The 7,568-nt window shown below is 59.3% G+C and overlaps 1 protein-coding gene across 1 annotated transcript in view; it reads right to left on the bottom strand.

Annotated features, from left to right (window-relative positions):
- The window catches only part of CPLX2 (complexin 2), a 10,259-nt gene extending 3,831 nt beyond the window's left edge, over window positions 1-6,428 (bottom strand). The window contains exon 1 of the mRNA XM_029960257.1: window positions 6,312-6,428. The gene's annotated coding sequence lies outside the window, so the exon portion shown is untranslated. The remainder of the gene's footprint in view (window positions 1-6,311) is intronic.
- Between the last annotated feature and the right edge of the window lie 1,140 nt (window positions 6,429-7,568).

The following is a 7,568-nucleotide window of genomic DNA, read 5'->3' as shown; positions in this document are numbered from 1 at the left end:
GGCGAGAGTCTCCTGCGCGGGGTTAGTGATTCACCGCCGCGGTAATTAACGGGCGAGACGAGGCATTCATTAATCAGCCGGAGCTGCCCCCCAGTCCCGCACCTCCTTGCTCCCTCACTCGGCACCCCGACCCAAAGCAACCCGGTCCCCTCTGCAGGGGTGTGGGATGGCTGCGGGAGTTTAAACAAAGTCCTTGATAAATCACTTCGTGCCCCCCTCCCCTTCGCTGTGGCATCCAGGCTGTGATGCCCACAGAGCTCAGGACCCAATTCAGAACGGGGTTCCCATCCAGGAAATGGGGGGCACCTCCCTGCCTGGCCCCCCTGCACCTGCCTGAAGGGAGACAGTCTCCTGCAGCCCCTCCTGCGTTCCCTCCCCCGCACTGCGGGACAGATCTCCCACCCTCGTCCCGATGCACGGGGTCGGTGTGTGCTCACCCTGCAGAGGGGCAGCCGGTGCCTCCTAATTAATCCAGCCCTGAGTTATTAAAGACAAGACGAGCCCTGTGCAAATGAGATTAGTGGTGCTTGGAGCCGGGCTTTGGGATAACTGATGTTTAATGGTGAGGTTCTGGAGAAGCAGCCCTTCAGGGGCCCAGAAGAGTGCTGGAGAGGATCTGAGTGTGGGGCCCTTTCAGGGACCCCCTACCCCTACACCTGGGAGGGTGTGGGGAGCTGGGACAGGCTGCAGCTGCCCCCACAAGCACAGTAGTGTGGGCTGTGGAGATGCTCCTGGTGCTGCTGGGCACTGCCAGGGCTGCTGCAGGGAGGTCGAGAGTGATGCAGGATGTGGGGCAGCAGTGGGGAGCCATCCTGCAGCTGGGGGGCCCAAAACTGGCGTGCAAGCGCCACCTCCACAGGGATGCAGCACTGACAGATCCGTTTGTGTGCACCCTGTGCTCCTGCCTCGATGCATGGCAGCTGCCACGGACAAGTCTCAGCACAGGGACAACACACCAAGGACTTGGCCCTCTTGTTCACCCCCTCTCACTGCTCCCAAAAATACCCCCTGGCGTAGCAAATCCCCATCAGCTCTGAGCCCTCAGCCTGGCATCGGCCAACAACTCCTCTTTCCACCTCCAAAGTAAAAATGCCTCCTGCCCTTGTGCCCAGCCCCACTCTGCCCGCTGGCAGCTGGTGGGACAGGCATGTGGGCGGCAAGACAGGCCTGTGCTTGGCCCGTCCGTCTGTCCATCCATCCGTCCTGCGGCAGCCCTGCTCCGGGTGTTGACGTCAGCGCTCCCGGCAGCCGGGCGGTGGGCGGGCGGCACCGCTCCTATTGTATTAAAAATAATACAGCGGAGCACAAATTCATTACAGATAAGTGTGACAGCCAGGAGGAATTAACGAGCCCGTCTCTCAGCGCCTGACAAACGCCTCCCTTTGTTCCTGGGATGGGTCCCTGAGTCTTTCAATCTTTGGAGATGCCTCGACTCATTAAGCACATCCTCCCCCAGCAGCTCCCAGTGTGCCTGAGGACTGCTCCCAGTATGAGCTGTGACCACGCTGGCAGGGACATCCCTTCTGCCAGTGTCCAGTGCCGTTGGGCTTGCCCTCCTTGGGAGTCAGTGTCCTGGAGTGCTGTCCCCAAGCATTAGCCCCATGTGGGGTGCAGGGTGGCCAGGGGGAGGTGGGCGAAGCAGCCCCCGTCCCTGCTGCTGCGGGAAGCACGAGGCTCATGTGAGCTGAGGCCAAACGCCCCAGCACTCCAGCTGCCGGTGCCGGCGGCGCAACCGCAGCCGACGGGCTGGCAGGCACCCAACTCTGCCCTGCTGGCTGGGCTCCCATGGGAAGAGCAGCCAGGGGCTTGTCACCAGCCCTGGGCATCGCCTCCATCCTCCTGCCCCTCATACCCCTGCAGACACCCCTGCTCCTGGGACAGGAATGGCCCCATGGGACCCTCATAGTCCCAGAGCTGAGCTGCCTCTGGCCAGTGTTTGGGGTGCTTGTGCCCAGCACAGGCACTCTTTAGGACCAGCTGTTCCCTGGTATCATCCTGGGCAGTGTCACCTGCTGGGTGACTGCCTGGAGCTGCCTGAGGAGGCAGGAAGAGAAGGGACAGGGAGGGATGGGAGGGACAGGGCAGCACCGTGGCCAAATGGAGGAAGAAGCTCTCAGCACTGACAAGTCCTACAAGTTGCCTCTGTGCCGGCTCACGGGGGCAGCACAGCAGGGGTGGAGCTAGTGCAGGAGCCAGGGCCCTGGCACTGCCTTGCTCGGCTCCACGCTGGCGCCCAGGGAAAGGGCACGGGGCTGGCTGGTGCCGTCACATCGCCCACAGCATCCGCCGCCAGCAACGCCTGAGTGGCACCTGCCCATCAGCATTGTCCCCAGCTCCCACAGCCAGACAGGGACTCTGCAAGGTCACAGCCTCTGGGCAAAGCTCCCGGGCAGAGGGAAGCGGGTGCCTGAATACCTGCACCCATCCCTGCAGCACTGCCAGCCCAGCCTGCTGCCACCCATTAGCATAGGGCAGTTACTTCACTTATCCCCCCGCCCCCCCAACTATGCAGAAAATAATTATTGGTCCTTCTCATCGCACCAAGGGATTAAAAGTGGTTAACTCCATTTCCAAAGGCTTTGTTATGTTGGTTTTCCCTCAGCTGCTGCACAAGGCGATTTCCACAGTGCCACTTAGGCAGCTTTTATCAGGTTGTCTTCTGGAGGTAATTGGGTTTTTCAGGAGCCTGTTTAAAATTCGTAACCCAGCCTCTTAAACAAAACAAAAACAGCAGCGGGGAGAAGGGGAAGAGGCAGCACCAAACATGCAGCAGCTGTAGCCTCTGAAGAGCAGCCCTGGCCCCTTGGGGCTGGCACCGGGCGGGGACAGGGACAGGCACCAGCGTGCTGAAGTGTCAGTCTGGAGATGGACCCTCCAGTGCAGCAGCTGAGAACAGACTGCAGGGACAGCCCCTGCTGCCCCTGCCGTCCCTCCTGCTGGTGACACTGTGCGAGGTGAGGGGTACCCTCGCCACAGGGACCCTTATGCTGTGTTCAGGGCGAGTATGAGGTGCTTGGAGCCTCCAGCATCCAGCCCCTGGGGATGCTGGAGCGACTGCTCTGCCTCTGCAGCAAGTCACAGCCCCCTCAGCACATGTGGGTGCCCCCCCAGCACCCACTCACTTGTTATCACACCCACAGCAAACACGGGGTGTGAATGTGGCTCTCACTGTGGGGCTGGCTGGGAGCTCACCATGAGCCCTGGGGCTGGCAGGGACGAAGGTGGGCTCTTGCCATGGCTTAATCCTGGCTCCACTGTGATGCTCCTGACTGTGGGAGCTGCACTGTTGGAAAAAGACTGGGGGTGGTAGGGACCCTGTGCTGATCAGAGAGGGACAAAGCAAACGGGCCAAAGCCATCCTCACAGGACAACTTCTGCTGGCCCCATGTCCTGAGGGTCTCCCTGGTTCTAGGCTTTGCCGGCTGGCTGGGGGAGGCTCCTGCTGCCCTCCCCATACCCTGCTCTGTATGGGCACAGCACTGCACCCCTGCAGCCAGAGGGGCTTCAGGCTGACACTGCAGCTCTTCCTGCTCTCCTGCATCACCTCATGGGTCTGTCTGCATTAATACCACAGCCCCGTCGGCATCAGTGCTGCGGACCTGTCTGCATTGCTACCACAACTCCATCGCCATCCCTCAGGAAGACTTGTCTGCCCCCTCCTTGTGGGGTGGGGTTTCACCGGGCACCCCCAGCTCATCCCTGCCTGGCTCTGTGCCACGGGGCGCAGTGTGGGCTGGGGAGTGAGTGGGTGGTGGGGAGCTGCCGCAGCAGATGGTGGATGGGGCCGGATCATGGCACCGCACGCAATGAGGAACGTGCGTGTCCCTGGGGCCATTCACAGGAGCTGGCTGTGAACTGGTGCCTGCAGGGCCCCAGCACACACACACCTGCTCGTCCCAGGCATGGCAACAGCAGCGTGCGAGCCAGGAAGGCTGTGGCTGATGGAGGGATGGGGAGAGGAGAGGACCAAGCCAACAGCTTCCAGCTCTTCCCAGCATGGCTGTGTCCCAGGAGGATGCTGGAGAGAGAGGGGTGCTCCCAGTGCTGTGCTACTTCAGAGCTCCCCAAAAAGACCATCTACATCTACATCTGTGTGAGAGAGTGATGAAGGGGCTGAATCTCCCAGTGAGAGTGCCCAAGGGGACAGGGAGCCAGCTCCAGGCTCCAGCTAAGAAGCATCCACTGCTGCTGGGATATCAGCCACTGCACGGCTGAGCACCTTGGCTTTGCCACCGCTGTTCTGTGCCCTGTGACACAGAGCTCTGCTCACCCAGTCCCAGTCTCAAGGCCACTCAGAGCCCCAAGGAGTCCATGTCCCATGAGCGCTGGGTGATGCCGGGATGGACATGTGAGTGCTGGGGGATGCTGGGATGGACTCTGCTACCTGAGTGCTGCAGTGGTGACTCCTCATCCCCACAGCTCCCGACTCCCGGCGTGTGTCCGGTGCCTCTGTGCCATGCATTATTAAACAGAGGCACTGCAGCCCCTCGCTGTTTATCCTGTGCAGGGACAGGCTGTGGGAGCCGCGGTGGCTCACTGCAGTCTCAGCCAGAAGATTTAGTCTCCCTGCAGGCCTGGCCAGTTCCCCAAACAAGTTTATGACCCCTGGGCATTACTCACCTGGCAGCTTTCAACCCCCTACCACACACAGGATGGATACCACCTCCCTGTAGAAAAGCCACTATGCATTCAGCCTCAGTGCTATCACCTACGCCTTCCCCTGCCCACACAGCAGGTACAGCATTTACATCCCAATCGCCCATACAAAGGCACAATTGCGTCGAGTCCACCCCATCAATATTTATGGCAGGCACGCACACCCGAAGCTCTGCAGGGGCCAGTGCAGAGCAGAGATGGGTGCAGCACACCACACACTGCTTGGAGAGCAGACAAAAGCCCCCCTGAGCCCCTGCACTACCTCCCCACTGCCCTAGCCTGTGTACATACTGATTTCCAGCCTTGCTGCTCTGGCAGGGACATGCAGGGCCTGTGCAGGCACCGATGACCGAGGTGGTCATGATGTATGGGGAGTGGATGCCCAAGGATCCTCTTCCTGGCTCTGTGTCAGGATGGGATTTGGGTACCTGCTCCCCACAGAAAGCCTCAGAGTGGTTATACCCACCCTCATTTCCCTGACAGAAAAAAGGTGTGAAGGACAAGGGCACAATTGTCTCAAGGCTGGGCATCCAAGAAAGCCCCCACCTTGTCCACCCTCCAGCTGAAACATCCTAAAAAATGAGACCCTGGGCACTGTTCCCCTGCGGTTCAGCCTCATGCTGACATAGATTTTGGATCCTGAAAGATCTTTGGGGCTCCTGAGTCGAGGGCAGAGACTGGGGTGCTTTAGCCCCTCTCTGTACCACCAAGGCTGGAGAATGGGGGGATGAAAGAAGCAGGGATGTCATCATGGCTGGCCCTGCTCTACCCAAATTCCCAGCCTAGCCTTGGGAGAGCATCTGCCTTCTGTGGGAGAAGGGCTCATCCTAAACCCCCCATGGGAGGGGAGGTTTAGGAGATGAGATGCCCCATGCCCTGGGCAACAGAGCTGGATGAGGGGCACCACACCAGGGACACCCTGTCCTCCAACAGCAGCAGATGGCTGCACGGTGGGGGGCTCCATGGCAGCGTGGAGGGGGACATCTGGGTGCCTGGGCTCCAGCCAAGTTGCAGCTCGGTGGGAGCAGGATGAGCCTACATTCACCCCCTGACTTGGGACACTGGGACATTGGGAGGGGTGAGATCCCCACACCAGGGAGCAGTTGGGATGGGTGGGGGGACTTGCTGCCCACCCCATCTGAGACCTCCCCCAGCCTGTCTGCGCTCGGGGTTTCCGCTGTGGCGTGACGCCGGACGGGCACGGCAACGCTCCAAGAGCTGCTGGGGCTCGGGCCAGAAAATTCATTCTTGGCTGCTTTCAGTGGGGTTTGGCTCGTACCTTTCCCATCTGGGGGCTTTCAAAAGAAAAAAAAAAAGGAGAAGAAAGAAAAAAACCTCCTGTCCCTGTGCCAGCTCCACAGTCACTGTCACTTGCCATGGTCCCCAGGCGGGACTGTGCCGAGCATCTGTCCAGAATCTGAGCTGGTCTTTACTCCTGTGGTCTCTGCCTGGTCTTGAGCCGGTCCAGGTGCCTCTTGCCCTGCACTAAGGTGTCACAAGGATGCCCACGATAGACACCCCCCCTCCCATCTTGTGTGACACTACTGGCTCTGCTGAGGTGGCCCCAGGTGGTATCTCTGCACCCCTCATCCATCCCCCATAACATGGGGAGTGAGATGTTCCCACAGCCCCCCAAGAGCCACGGCACTGCCTACCTTGGTGTGTGAAGCACCAGGTGTCTGCTGCTTCGGCACCTAACGCAGGGGGACAGAGACCTCGTGGGGGTGGCTGAGCATCGCAGGGAGAGCAGGGCCTGCAGAGACACAGACAGTGAGAGGATTAGCACCATGGAGGGGCTCCAGGAATGGATGGCATTGACAAAATGGATACACTTGATGGGTGATGGACAGAGCACACCACTGCCTGCTGCCCTTTCTGCCACCTGGGGGCCCAGGGTGGGTCTGTGTACTCCCCACATCTCAACCTCCAAGGATGGGAGCAACCTGCTGCCAAGAGCCACCATCTCTCTGCAGATAGGAGCCCAGCGGGGTGTGCAGAGGGTGACAGGCTGCAGGAGGTGGCAGCTTGTCAGGGTCTTTGGTCCTGTCCTAAATCAGGGACACCCACTCTGCTGCTGGCAGAGGGCTCCTGGCTATCTCTGCAGGTACCTGGCACTTTGGATGCCTTCATTAAAAATTTAGAGAGCTCTCAACTCTTTGAGGGTTTTAAAATTTCACATTAACTCTGCCATCCTTAGCTTGCACATTTGTTCTTTGGAGAACATAATGGCAAGTTAAAACAAGCCGCCAAACAAAAGCCCTGCTCAGACTCGACAATCGAAGAAAGCCTGACGCCGCTCTGGGCTCCCCACTTCTGCTGGACCACAGGAAACTTCTGTCTGGGGATCTTGTCCCTTCCTTGAATGTCCTTGAAATCCCCCTGTGATGCCTGGGGAGATGCAGGGAGTGCTCCTGGGGGATGCTGGCCTGGGAAGGGGCTGTGCAGAGACCCGGGTACCAGGGTGTTGGGTGCCATGCTGGCAGTTTCTGGGGTGGTCTGTCCCTGTGGTGTGGCTGACTGGTGTCACCGTGATGGGTGTCATGAGTGTGATTTCTGCTCTGTGACTCGAGGAGCAGATTCCTGGGGAAGTTACACATTCATCCTAACTTCAAGCTTTTCCTCCACCAGGGGAAAGGAGGGAGGCTTTGGCAAATTGGAGATAAATATATGACCCAGGGGAGTTGGGGGAAACAAAGGCAAACACCGATGCTGTGGAAGAGCAGGGACTGGGATGGATGGAGCCTGCATTTTAAAAAGCATTACAGAATAGGGATGTCTCATTCCAACCCCAGGAGCAGGAGACACTGACAGCCCCTGGGAACAGGGTTTGGTAAGGTTGGCTATAGGAAAGAGGCAAAGGATCCCCAGTGAGACCCCCAAGGAGACCCCAGAATGGCAACTGCTTCCCTGGG

This window comes from Manacus vitellinus, unplaced genomic scaffold, assembly GCF_001715985.3.
Source record: "Manacus vitellinus isolate BGI_N305 unplaced genomic scaffold, ASM171598v3 scaffold_25_pilon, whole genome shotgun sequence".
NCBI lineage: Eukaryota > Metazoa > Chordata > Aves > Passeriformes > Pipridae > Manacus > Manacus vitellinus.
The sequence above is the reverse complement of the archived record's forward strand: the minus strand, read 5'-3'. Positions and strand labels throughout refer to the sequence as shown.